The following is a 13823-nucleotide window of genomic DNA, read 5'->3' as shown; positions in this document are numbered from 1 at the left end:
GGTTATGGAATGTCATGTTCTACTCTTTGTGACCCTGTGCACTATAGCAAACTAGTACTGTCCACAGGGTATTCTTGGCAAAGATACTGGAGTGATTAGCTATTTCCTTCTCCAGCTCAGTTTATAGATGAGGAAACTGAGGCAAAGAGGGCCAAGTAATTTGCTCACAGTCACACAGCCAGTAAGGATTGAACTCAAGAAGATGAGGTCTTCTTGATTCCAAGTTCTACCCACTATTTCACTACTTTTGCCAGCAAGATGCTGCAGTGCATAGTGTTGGACTCCTAAACAATAAACTCCCCCACAGACAGGGATCCTGTGTTGTTTAACTTTTCCTATGTGTTTGCTGAATGATATATAGCACTTTACCCAGGTAACCTTTGATTCTCATAACACCCCTGTGATGTTTCCCATTTTACAAATGAGAAAGCTGAGACCCAGAAATGACTTATTTGCCTAAAGTCACATAGCTCTTAGTCATGGAGGCAAGACTCAAAGCCAGGTTTTTTGACTCCATGGAATTCCAGTGGTGGAACGATCACTGGATTTGAAGCAAGAAACAAGAAGTCTAGAGTCTACATTTGACCATTGGGGTAATCTTGAGCAAATCACTTCATCTTTATCTTGGTTTTCTCATCTATAAAATATGGGTGACAATTCTTAAATTTCCTATATTATCAGGTCATAAGGAAAATGTTCAGTGACCGTAAGGCACAATACCAACACGACTTACAACTGTACTGTCTTACCTTTGCAATGTATAAGACTGTGCTATGCTGAAGGAGAGATCTTTCTCCAGCTAAGGAAATATGACATACCTAAGAAAAAAGGGGAAGTATGGGATGTAATAGAAAATGTCTGATCTGGTACCTGGAAAACTTGAATTGTAGTGCTGGTAGATAATTTTTGGCAAGTCACAGCCCTACTCTGAACCGTAATCTTCCTAATCTGGAAGCTTCCCAAAGCATGACACAGACATAAATCAGATTTTAATAAATGTTTATTCAATAAATAATAAATGTGTAAAATGAAGAAGGTGGACCAGATCTCTAAGCTCCACTCTCAAGTCACATAATTCCCTGATTTGGTAATTAACAACACATTCCCAAGATCTCCTGTGCCTAATATCTCTGTAGGAGTTCAGATGTTTACCCCCTCCCCAAGCTTGTCTACATCTGGGCTTTGTGATTGTGAGAGACAACTGATACTGACATCATCTTATAAGGAAGACTGGTCAGCTTTTCACAACGTGCCTGGAATAAATAATCCATAAGAAGGGAGGAAAAAGAAGGGGACAAGCATTTATTAAGTACCTACTCTGCACCAGATACCATGCTAAATTCTTTATAAATACTGTCTCATTGGAGGCTCACAGCAGCCCTGGGAGAGGGGTTTTACTGTTAAGGAAACTGAGGCAGCAAGTCAAATGTCTGAAGCCAGTCTTAAACTCAAGTTTTCGTGACTCCAGGCCCAGTGCTCCAGCCACTGTGTAACCTCTGATCAGACTTACCAAACAAAAAAGGCTTGGAATAGGAACCCGGTGGTAGACCATTTACAAGGTGTGAGATGAACACTTGGAACGGCTCATGAGCATGTTGGTCACAGGTTGATTAATTTTTTAGCCACAGTAACTCTTGAAAGACCTCCCACTAAGGTTCAAACTGCACAGGTGAATGGATCAACTGGCCTGATAACATTGAAAATCCTTGAGTATTGCCCACTTTGATCAGCTGCTTTCTCATCTGGGAACTTCAAGCATCAGGACTGGAGGATCTCTACAGTCTCCTCTAAATCTGTGTCCTGTGCTTCTGTCACTTCTTCGATTCCTCACCTAGGCCAACACTTCCAACTTCCCTGACAAGGAGTGATCTCCTTAGGGCACTGCCCACTTCCTAAGGCAGCTCCTTCCCTTGCTGACCACTTCTGATTGTTGAAGAGCTCTTTCTTTGATTATACTGAAATGAGAGCTGCGTCTCTGTGATTTAGGATTATAGATTTAGGTCTGAAAGGAAACTTAGAAGGCATTTGTCATCTGTTGTTCTACAGATGAGAAACCTGAGACCCAGGGAAGTTAAGGCTGAATGAGAATCCAAACTCAAGTCCTTTGGTTCCAGACCCAGGGGTTTTCTGTTGTGCCATAGGCCCCAACTTCTGTGCTGAAGGGACACACAAAACAAGTTTTTAGTGCTTACTGGACTTAGTCGAGGGGAAAAGAGACAGTGGCAGCAATGCTTTTGGCGTGTTCTGGGAGTCATTAAGGATTTTTTTGACCATCTACAAAGTTAGGGATGTAGTATATACTGAATGAGACCATTCTGTTCAACCCAGCATTTTACTGGGAGGAAATTTGGAACATGGGAAGGAAAACAAGTTAGAATGATGTCACAAAGTCAGGGACAGAGCTGAGATTAGAACCCTGGGCCTTCTGATTTCTAATCCACTATTCTTCCCACTTCTCTTCCCTGTCCAAGGTGGGCACCATCCTGTGTTTCTTGGTAAGAGAGCTAATATCTTGTGGTTTCATCTGTATAGATCCTAAGAAAATTGAGATGTGGCCCTTGCCCTTACACAGCTCACAGACCAGTTATAGAGAAAATACACATTAAGCAATTACAAAAGAAGACAGTGTATTACAAGGTACAAAGTTACATAATTAGGAAAAGTGCATTCGGAATTTAGAAACGTGAGCTATACTTGTGGTTTGAGTTAGTCAGGAAATGCTTCACCGAGGAAACAGAACTGAGCCTTGATAGATGGGTCTGCCATAGCTACTGCAGATCCATCCTGTAAATGGATGTCCTCAAGGTGCATAGCCAATACACCAGATCTAGTCTGGACAAATTAGTGTTATCTTTCAGAGCGGTGGTCCCCGTGGAAGGTAGGCACATTCCAGCAATTTTGCCATTGTTCACCTCAACATTCACACTCTAGGAATTGCCTTCAGAATTCAATTAGAAGAAACACTGCTCCCATTTCTCAAGATCCCCAGCTCATTTGCTGTCTTGTAGTCATGCTGTTATCTGGCAGGTTAATCACTACTCTCTTTATAGGATTTGGCTCTGAATAACTTTTGACTACATCCAAAAATCAGAGTCGCCTTTAAAGAATGAAGATTTGAGACCATTGAGGATATTCAAAAGGATGTGCTCAAAGCTCTGAATGTCAGAGTCTCTAAAGTGAGGAAAAGTAATTCAATGGTCTTGGTAAGAAGCTTCACAAGAAGCTAGTAGCTGGGTCTGCAGGTGCTCATCCCATTATTGGTCCTTCTCCCTTTGCTCCCTGATTTGCCCAAATCTCCATGTGACTTACTTCTGTGGCTCCAGATGGGCAAGACCTGCCCAGAGCAGCACTATTGGGTGTCTTCCAAACCAACCCAACAAGTTTTCATTAAAGACCAATTTTATGCAAGACTGGAGATACAAAAAAACCCAAACAACAACAAATGGTCTCCGTCCTCAAGGGAGTTATTTTCTACCACAAGGAGGCAATATAAAAACAGATTAACAACTTGGAAAAGACTTTGCATAGGATGAGGGGTATGCAAAGCTCTAGGTAGAGGGGAACATGAAGTATATTCCAGAAAAGACGCATGCAATCATCGTAGGGAACTGATGCTGAAGGGAAAAAACTGAGGATATCCATTTGGCTATGGTCCCAAAAGCTCACTTGCTGCAAGGTGATCTGTGGCCACTCTTATCTTTCTGTCTCAGGTCCAGTGTCCCCTCAGCAGCAGAATAATAGTGGCTAGTTTAGATGACATCAGCAATTTGTCACAACTTCAGGTTACTTTATTTTTTTTATTAAAGCTTTTTATTTCCAAAACATATGCATGAATAATTTTTCAACATTGATCTTGCTAAACCTTGTGTTCCAAATTAAACCCCTGTCCCCCACTCCCTCTTGTAGATGGCAAGTAATCCAATATATGTTAAACATGTTAAAAATATATGTTAAATCCAATATATGCATACATATTTCCACAATTAATATGCTACACAAGAAAAAAATGAGAAAGAAAACAAAATGCAAGCAAACAACAACAGAAAAAGGAAAATGCTATGTTGTGGTCCACACTCAGTTCTCACAGCTCTCTCTCTGGGTGTAAATGGCTCTATTTATCATAAGACCATTGGAATTACTATCAGTCATCTCATTATTGAAAAGAGCCACTTTCATCAGAATTAATCATCCTATAATTTTGCTGTTGCCGAATACAATGATCTCCTGGTTCTGCTCATTTCACTCAGCATCAGTTCATGTAAGTCTTTCCAGGCCTCCCTAAAATCATCTTCAGGCCACTTTAAATAGGCTAGTTAAGTACATTTCCAGTTGATTCAAGGTCCCCAGTGCCAGTGCTGCTGCTACCACTGAAGGCAATGACCTTGAGCAAAGGCGCCACTATTGTGGTAACTTTGAAAAAGGATACACGTTTTTGGTAGACAGTCTCATTATTCTCATGTTTTTTCATATATTTAACTGAACAACCACCTCTAACCTATTGTTTACAGAGCACTCTGCTAGGTACTAGTGAGCTACCAACTTTACAAGGTTTAGAAAAGGCGGAATTCTTGCCTCTGAACCTTAAAGTCTTAGGAAATGGGTATGAAATACATGTAATTAATTGCAACTCTGTCTATGGGTGTCTCGTGGAATAGAGAGAGCCTTTTAAATTGTTGTTTCTGTAGCCACAGGATGGGCAATGGTGGTTGCTAAGAGAGCCTATGGAAAAGGGAATTTTGCGAACTGAGGACCTCTAATTTGTTACTCTGCCCCCAAGAATTAGCAGTAGGGCCCACGCTTTATTCTTTTTTTTTTTTTTTGAAAATTTAATTTTATTTAATAATAACTTTGTATTGACAGAATCCATGCCAGGATAATTTTTACACAGCATTATCCCTTGCAATCACTTATGTTTCGTTTTTTCCCCTCCCTCCCTCCTCCCCCCCCCAAGATGGCAAGCAGTCCTATATATGTTAAATATGTTGCAGTATATCCTAGATACAATACATATTTGCAGAACCGAACAGTTCTCCCGCTGCACAGGGAGAATTGGATTCAGAAGGTAAAAATAACTCAGGAAGAAAATCAAAAATCAAATAGTTCACATTCATTTCCCAGTGTTCCTTCTTTGGGTGTAGCTGTTTCTGTCCATCATTTATCCAGTGAAACTCAGTTAAGTCTCTTTTGTCAGAGAAATCCACTTCCATCAGAATACATCCTCATACAATATCGTTGTCGAAGTGTATAATGATCTCCTGGTTCTGCTCATCTCACTTAGCATCAGTCCGTGTAGGTCTCTCCAGGCCTCTCTGTATTCATCCTGCTGGTCATTTCTTACAGAACAATAATATTCCATAACATTCATATACCACAATTTACCCAGCCATTCTCCAATTGATGGGCATCCATTCATTTTCCAGTTTCTAGCCACTACAAACAGGGCTGCTACAAACATTTTGGCACATACAGGTCCCCTTCCCTTTTTTAGTATCTCTTTGGGGTATAAGCCCAATAGAAACACTGCTGGATCAAAGGGTATGCACAGTTTGATAACTTTTTGGGCATAGTTCCAAATTGCTCTCCAGAATGGCTGGATTCGTTCACAACTCCACCAACAATGCATCAGTGTCCCCGTTTTCCCGCACACGCTTTATTCTTACTTTGTACCCTCATCAACACCGGTGAAGGAAAGCAAGGACGGGGGAAAAGTCGGCATTCTCCACACGTAAAAAGATGCTATCTTGAGTGGAGATGGCATATGAGATAAGTTGGCCTCCTGCTGGCACACCTTCCATCCTACTTCATAGTGTGCTGCTGTCTTTGACTAATCTGTTTCAACACCCTCCTTCCATCTCCTGCCTAATCTTTGGGTTTGGTCACCCCAGGAAGCTGCGCTACTTTCTGTCTGCTCGGTTACGTCCCTAATTGGAACATGACCTCTTTCCCCAGTGATGTGCTTTTTTTCAAGACCTGGCACCCAGCCCTGTGCTGCACCCGCTCCCCTGTCCCTGGAAGAATTGACTCTGATTGAGTTAGGCTAATCCTTTGCCCACTCCAGGCAGGATTCTACTGAAGGTAGATGGATTGATACAATCTGAAATCAATACAAAGTCTGGCCAAATACACTGGAGATGAATAATGTGTATTCTTCAACCTTTACAACATAGCACATTTACTTTGTGTCACACTTGATATATGGTTTAGCTCCTTACATGATTTATAATCCGTCTTAGATACTATTCTACTTTGGTTCTTTAAGGATCCATGATTTCATTCGCATAGCTGCTCTTTCCATCAGTATAGATCTTAGTCCTTCCACCTTAATAAACTACGTTCACGAGTTTCTGATGATGAGTTCCTCCACACTTAACTAAGCTAGTCCTCCATCACTGAGTCCATACCCCAAACCTTTCCAGTTTGACAGGGTTAGCACAGCCTGTGAGGATCCCAAACTATATCCAAGCCGCACATTTTGGGGAAAGATGCTATTATGCTTGAGGTTGTTATGAAGCTTCTCAATGATACACATCATAAAGCTATCTAACTGGGTTAAGTGCACTGAGCCTCAGTGCCAGGGCTTGCCAGGAGCACAGCTTAAAGACCCCCAGCCTAAATTCAAGGTCAATTAAGGTCACCATCCTCCCTCAAAGTTCCCGGGGGACACTTGGAGAGAGAGCATGATGCATTGGGAAGTGATGTTACAGCTTAGATGCAGGGCTGAGGGCTCTGGGGAGTGTCTCGTGGCATCAGAACAGAAAGTTACAGCTACCTCAGCAAAGGTTACCTTTACACGTAGGGGTTTATTGTGGTGCATACATCACAAAGATGAACATTGCCATCAGATCTGTGAACTCAGCAATTTGAAGCTTTATAGGAACAACAATTCCCATGGCACATTAATTCTGAGACAATTACTTTTTCATCATTGTGATTACTTCAGTGTTCAGCCCAACAAATGTTTATTTTTTATTTTCAAATTTTTTTGTTTTATAATAATAGCTTTTTATTTTTCAAAATACATGCAAAAATATTTTTCAACATTCACTCTTGCAAAATCTTGTGTTCCAAATTTTTCTCCTTCCCTCTCCCCCTCCCATAGACAGCAAGTAATCCAATATAGGTTAAACATGTGCGATTCTTCTAAACACCTTTCCACATTTATCATTCTGCACAAAAAAAAAATCAGATCAAAAGGGAAAAAAATGAGGAAGAAACAACAAACAAACAAACCTTATAACAACAACAACAACAATAAAAGTATAAATACTTGTGATTCACATTCAGTCCCCATAGTTCTCTTTCTGGATGCAGATGGCTCTTTCTATCACAAGTCTGTTGGAATTGGCCTGAATCACCTCATTGTTGAAAAGAGCCAAGGCCATCACAATTGATCATCATGTAGTCTTGTTGTCGTGTACAATATTCTCTTGGTTCTACTCACTTCACTCAGCATCAGTTCATGTAAGTCTCTCCAGACTTCTCTGAAATCATCCTGCTAATTGTTTCTTATAGAACAATAATATTCCATTACATTCATATGCCATAATTTGTTCAGCCATTGTCATCTGATGGACATTCACTCAGCTTCATGTTCCTTGCCACTGCAAAAAGGGTTACTACACACATTTTTGCACATGTGGGTCTCTTTTCCTCCTTTAAGATCTCTTTGGGGTACAGGATCAAATAGTACATACAGTTTGAAAGAATGCTTTTGAGCATAGTTCCAAATTTCTCTCCAGAACAGTTGGATCAGTTCACAACTCCAATAACAATGTATTAATGTCCCAGTTTTCCCATGTCCTCTCCATTATCTTTTCCTGTCATCTTAGTCAATCTGAGAGGTGTGAAGTGATATTTCAAGGTTGTATTAATTTACATTTTCTGAATCAATAGTGATTTGGAACATTTTTTTCATATGACCAGAAATGGATTTAATTTCTTCATCTGAAAATTGTCTGTTCATATCCTTTGACCCTTTATCAGTTGGAGAATGGTTCCCACAAATATTTATTAAGCTCTTACTGGGTGCAAGGATTCAGCTAAACCAATCTTCATAGTTGTATCCAACTCTCCACAACTTCCCAGACATTTACTACCTACTGTGTCCCTGGGAAAGTCACTTAACCCTGTTTGCCATAGTTTTCTTCTCTGTAGAATGACCTAGAGAAGAAAATAGCAAACCAGTCTAGTATCTTTGCCAAGAAAATGCCATGGACAAGTCCAGGAGACCTTGAAAAGTAATATATAACTGAATAATAACAGTTATAGTTTACAAAACACTTTATAGAAATAATATTTGGTTTTCAGTTCAGTACTGTAAGGAAGGTAATATGGATATCATTACTCCATTTACATTTATAAAAAATCAGATTAAGTAATTTGCCATACTGCTAATAAATGGCAGCACCAAGACTGTATCGAGACCTTCCAATTCCAAATTCAGCACCCATGTGTGTATGAGCCTCGTCTCCCCTGTTGTAGACCATAAATTTCTTAAAGGCAGGGACCATATTTTATTCATTTTTATGTTCCCTGAAGCCTGTCCAGGACCTACCTCATACATCATACCACTAATGCAGCCTGGTGCAAAGAACAAACCTTTCTTAGCAATCAATGCATGAATAAACCTTTTTAAGCGCCTACTCTGTGCTGGGCACTGGAGCAGGACATAGCCTGCAAACTTGTCTTCTAAATATTTCAATGACTGTATTTCAACCTAATTGGTTTCCTTAATAATCTAAGTACTTTATTTTATGCACCTGAAAACATTATTCTGGGAAGGGATCCATCAACTTCATCACATTGCCAAAGGGCTTCCCAACAATAACCAATAGTTAAGAATCCCTGCTCAGGAGGAAGGAAGAAGAGGGAAGACACATAGATAGAAAAACTTTAAATGACAAGAGTACTGAGCACAAGCCTTGAGCACCAGTGTGGCCCTCAGTGTTTCTCTTCACCTGCTCTCTCACGATTGGCGTAGCTAAGGGGACTTGGGTTCTGCTGAGCCTGGGTCAGCGCATCTGCAGTTGAGGTTAGAAGCCTTGACCCAGACCGACCCTAGCTAGAACCAGCCTGCAGTTGAGGGCAAGGTCACTTTCCTGGGTTTGTCATATGGGTTATTTTATATATATTGGCATAAGTGTCCCTTTATTTAGTCTGGTGTGTTTATCACCATCTTGATTGGTACACACCATCCCTCAGCTCCCGATTTAAATGGACTGAGTACAAGGGTTATCTCTGATCCTTGAAATTGTAGACCTGGCTTTAGAAACAGCAACTCATCCCTTCAAGTCACCGTCAGTTTTACAAACTGTTTTCCCCACCATAAACCTGTGAACTAGACAGTACAAATATCATTATGTCCATTTTGTAGACGAGGAAGCTGAAACTCAAAGGAACAATAACTAGCCAAAGTCCCACAGTTCATCAGTATAAGAATTAGCTGTCGACTCGGGATTTCTGAATGTTGACTGAGATTCTCTGGCACATCCACGGGTGGCAACATTGAAAGGCAGGCTCAGCTAACGGTTTTTTAAAATGATGTCCTTGTCAGTAGGTGCTACTGGCTCCTAGCCTTTTAAATCTGTCTCTTTGGGCCAGTTTCCAAGTTTATTTCTCTTCCCATTCTGAAGAGATGAAACCTCACCGCAGTGGAATCATACTGTAAGGCTGTGTCAGGGCTCTCGTTTTACATTTTCAGAAGAAAAATGTCCCGTTGTGTGAGGGAGCAAAAACTTGTCACTTGCTGTGCCTCTCTGATCTGAATGCAGGAGCTGAAATGGCTTTTGAGTACATTGAGGACTTATTGGGATCCTGAAACTGTTCTAAGACCTAGCCACCCCCAGTAGCAAGAGTCAGGTGAAAAACTCGCCCCCCCAAGTCCTAGGAATCCAAGGGCTTCTTCTAAGTCCTTCTTCGAGCTCTCTCTCTGCAGCCTGTGACCCCACTGATGAATTCCTCCAAGTTTCTCTTTGTTATCTAGGTTCTTCTTCCCCTTCTCCTGACAGCATCATCTGAGTCTCCTTTGCTTAATCTTCATTTAGGCCAGATCTACTTAAACTCTGGGCCCTCTTCCCTTCTCCCTCTAGATTGTCTCACTCGGATCTCCCATTGGTTCTTTGGTCATCTCTCTTCAGATCCCCAGACCTATATATGTAGCCCTAACATCTCTTCCATATTCCAGTCCTGCATCTTTGGTTGTGCTCTGGACATCTCAAGCTGGACTCCAGTAAGCACCCTCGGCTCTTCCAGATTTCCCTGTTACTGTCATGGATGCCTCCATCCTTCCAGTCACCAGGCTTGGGACCTTGCCTCCCCACTTTCCATCACACCATAATCTACCTTGTTGCCAAAGCTTGTCATTTCTGTCTTTCCAATATCTCTAATATGCATCGCCTTCTCTCTCACCCCCCTGGAATGACTTTTAAACCCTCTCTCCTGGACCATTGCAATAGTTTTCTGGTGGGTCTCTACCGCACGTCTCTCTTTGCTCCAATCCATCCTCCACTTAATCACCAAAGTGATTTTCCTTCAGTACTTTAGGGAAGGGCTTGGCTTTTTGCCTCTTTTTATATCCCGGTCTCTTAGCACAGCATTTGTATGTAGTAGATGCTTAATAAATGTTCATCAAATGAAAGATTATCATCCACTGCTCTTTAAAACTCCAGTAGCTCTCTATTACCTTCAGGATCAAATATGAAATCCTCTATTTGGCATTTAAATCCTGTTACCACCCAGCCCCCTTCTACTTTTCCAGGCTCTTTACATTTTATTCCCCTCCTTGCATTCAACAATCCAACTATACCATCCGTGCTCACACATTATTTCTGAGATCTGGGCTTTTTCATTGTCTGTACCCCATGTCTGATAGGCCCACTTCCTGACTACCCTGACTTCCTTCACCACTCAGTTCAAATTCTACCTTCTCTTTTTTTTAAACTCAAACATATATTTTTTTCTATCACAGATAGTACTTTATTCATCTTACAAAGATACTTTCAAGAAGAAAAGACATCATTCTGTTTTTTCCTTATTTATAACAACTCATTTTTGTTATTATTGAGTTATGAACCCATTTTCATTTTTTCTTGACAAAAATACTAAGGGATTTGCCATTTCCTTCTCTAGATCATTTTGCAAATGAGGAAAGTGAGGCATACAGATTTAAGTGCAAATCCTACTTTCTCTAGGAAAATCTTTCCTTGTCTTCCCCCTCTACTAATTATATTAATTACTAATTACTAATCCCCTAAATATTACTGTTCCATTTATTCTGTAGTTAGCTTGTATGTGCACATATTATTTATATTCTTTCCCATTATATTTCCATGGAAACTCCAGAGGGGGCTCTTCTCCTCTTTCTCCTCTCTTCTTCCTCCTTCTCCTCCTTCCCTCCTTCTCCCTCTTCCTCTTCCTTCTCCTCCTTCCATTCTTTCTTCTCCTCCTCCTCTTTCTTCTCTCTCTTCTCCTCTTCCACTCCCACCTCCCCTTCTTTCCCCCTTCCTTCTTCTTCTTCCTCTCCCTCCTCCTCCTCTTTCTCTTCCTCTTTGTCATCCTCCGCTTCCTCCTCCTTTTTTTCCTTTGCCTTTCTTAGCATCTGTAGCACTTAGCACAGTTGCTGGCCCTTATAATATTTATTGCCTTCCTCCCTGACTCTAAAAGCAGAGATGGATTTAGGGATAGGCCAAGGAAGCATCCTATGCTGTGCTGTATTGGGAAGGAATGCACCAAGAAATCATTTTCAATAGAATTTTTTACAAATGCACATTTAGCGTGCCAGAAAATTCTATAGCACCCAGGAATTTATTTTGTGCAAAGGATTAGAAGTCAGAAGAGCGGGATTCAAAAACTAGATAAGCCTTTACTATCCCCATGACCTCAGAAAAGTCATTTAACCTGATTGTAAATGTAAGAGTTCAGTGGAATGGCCTCCAAGGCCTCCCCTCAGTTTCAATCTAGGATCTTGTCCCTTGCAGCACAAAAGCCTGGGATTATGAAATCAAGTTGCACCTGTCATAGGAGAGGCTCAAAGCCTCTGGGGATTCAAGAACAGCCCTGGCCCCCAAGGTTCTCCAGCCTCATCCAGACCATACACACGCCTTGTAACTAGAGCTGACAAGGAGCCACAGATGAGGGCAAAATTCCTCCCTGTCTCCCAACAAAGAATGCTTATTCTCGGCTCTCCTCCTCCCCACACATGCAGATGCCTACTGACATCACTGAGAGAATTTTGCCCTAAATTTAGAGACTTTTCTCATTTCTCTGCATTGCAGCCTTGCTCTCAGGGCCAGAGCAATGACTGGAATAGCTGAGTCCCTGAATATTTCCGCGTGGTTCACGCAAATCACCTCCAAGGTGTGGGGGGAGAAGAGAAATGAGGATCTGTCATCCAGGGTGGCTTTAATTTAAATAGTAAGCATTAAAATGAAAGTCAACAGAAAAACAGGGCCAGGAGGAGAGGCAAGACTTGGCTGTTCCATTAGCACCACCTTCTGTTCCCCAGTTTCTACTCTTTCAATTTAATCTCACCCCATCTTTGTTATCCTGAGTTCAATAAACAAATCCCTCTGGTGCTTCCTTTTGAATACTCTGAGGACCATGGACAGCCATGTGATTCAGTGAACTGACATAATTTCTTTTTATTAGGTTAATAACCCTCTGTTTTCTGTCTGTTAGATGGTAGCACAGTGAATTCGGATAATTTCTTAATCATCATGATTAAAATGTTGTTGCTCTCTCTTAGACACTTGAGCTTGGCTAATAACAGACACTTTTGCCTCAAAGCACAAATAGGAGGTTTTTGGTAAATAAGTAGAATTAATTGTGAACAGTAGCATGGAGTAGGGTGTAGTGAGTCAGCCTTTGAGTCAGGAAGACCTTAATTCAAGTCTAAGCCCAACATATACTGACCAGGGAAAACTGTGCTGTTTCCTCTGACTGCCTAGAAAATGTAAGTACATTGGCAGGATTCACCATAAGCTATAACTGAGAATAATTTAAACCTAGGTTATCTTGGCAAAGAGACCAAATGTGATTTATTAATGTTACGCAGCCATTCTCCAGTCATGTCTGATTCTTCATGGCCCCATTTTGAGTTTTCTTTGCAAAGATCCTGGAGGGCCAATTCCTTTCTCGGCTCATTTGACATAAGAGGAAATTGAGACAAACAAGATAAAGTGACTTGTTCAGGATCATACAGCTAGTCAATGTCTGAGGCTAGATTTGAACTCAGGAAGAGACTTTTTCACTCCAGACCTGCTGCTCTGTGCACTGTGATGGCCCCTTAGAAGAGCTAATGCACATTTATTGTAATATCTTAGTTATAAACCTTAGGGATCCATAATATCTTTTGTCTGCTCTTCACAATAGCCTATATAGCTGGAGAATTACCCACTAACTGCTTTTCAAGGGGGTTGGTATTCAAGATCCCTCCATATTCTCTTTGTTCCTGCAGCTTATCCTATTCATCTTCCCATTCTCCAAACCCCATGTTTTCCATATATTTAGGAGCTAGTTTATGCTTGTCCATGGGCCCAGAATACTTCCTACCCAAATGATGTCCCCTTCCTCCCATCACCTAGTTTTGGTTTGGGACCAGTGGGGGGGGGGGAGGAAGCTGGTCATCCAATATTTATTGGAAGGTTTTAATATTATTTTATTTATTATTGATACAGGAAATGGCAACTATAACAAAACCCAAATCAAATATCCATCTCCTCCATGCAGCCTTTCCTAAGCTCAGCCTCCTTTCCTAATTCAGTGTCATGTATGGACCTTTCCAATGAACTTGTCAAGTAGAGTGTGCCATTATTAGCTGTATAGGT

The 13823-nt window shown here is 41.1% G+C and overlaps 1 protein-coding gene across 1 annotated transcript in view; it reads left to right on the top strand.

The window, feature by feature from the left end:
* CFAP99 (cilia and flagella associated protein 99) overlaps window positions 1-13823 on the top strand; it is a 165860-nt gene that overhangs the window by 94384 nt on the left and 57653 nt on the right. The gene's annotated exons all lie outside the window — the stretch shown is intronic.

Source organism: Antechinus flavipes, chromosome 6 (genome assembly GCF_016432865.1).
Source record: "Antechinus flavipes isolate AdamAnt ecotype Samford, QLD, Australia chromosome 6, AdamAnt_v2, whole genome shotgun sequence".
NCBI classification, from domain to species: Eukaryota; Metazoa; Chordata; class Mammalia; order Dasyuromorphia; family Dasyuridae; genus Antechinus; species Antechinus flavipes.
Note: the sequence above shows the minus strand (reverse complement) of the source record. Positions and strands in the feature narration are given on the sequence as shown.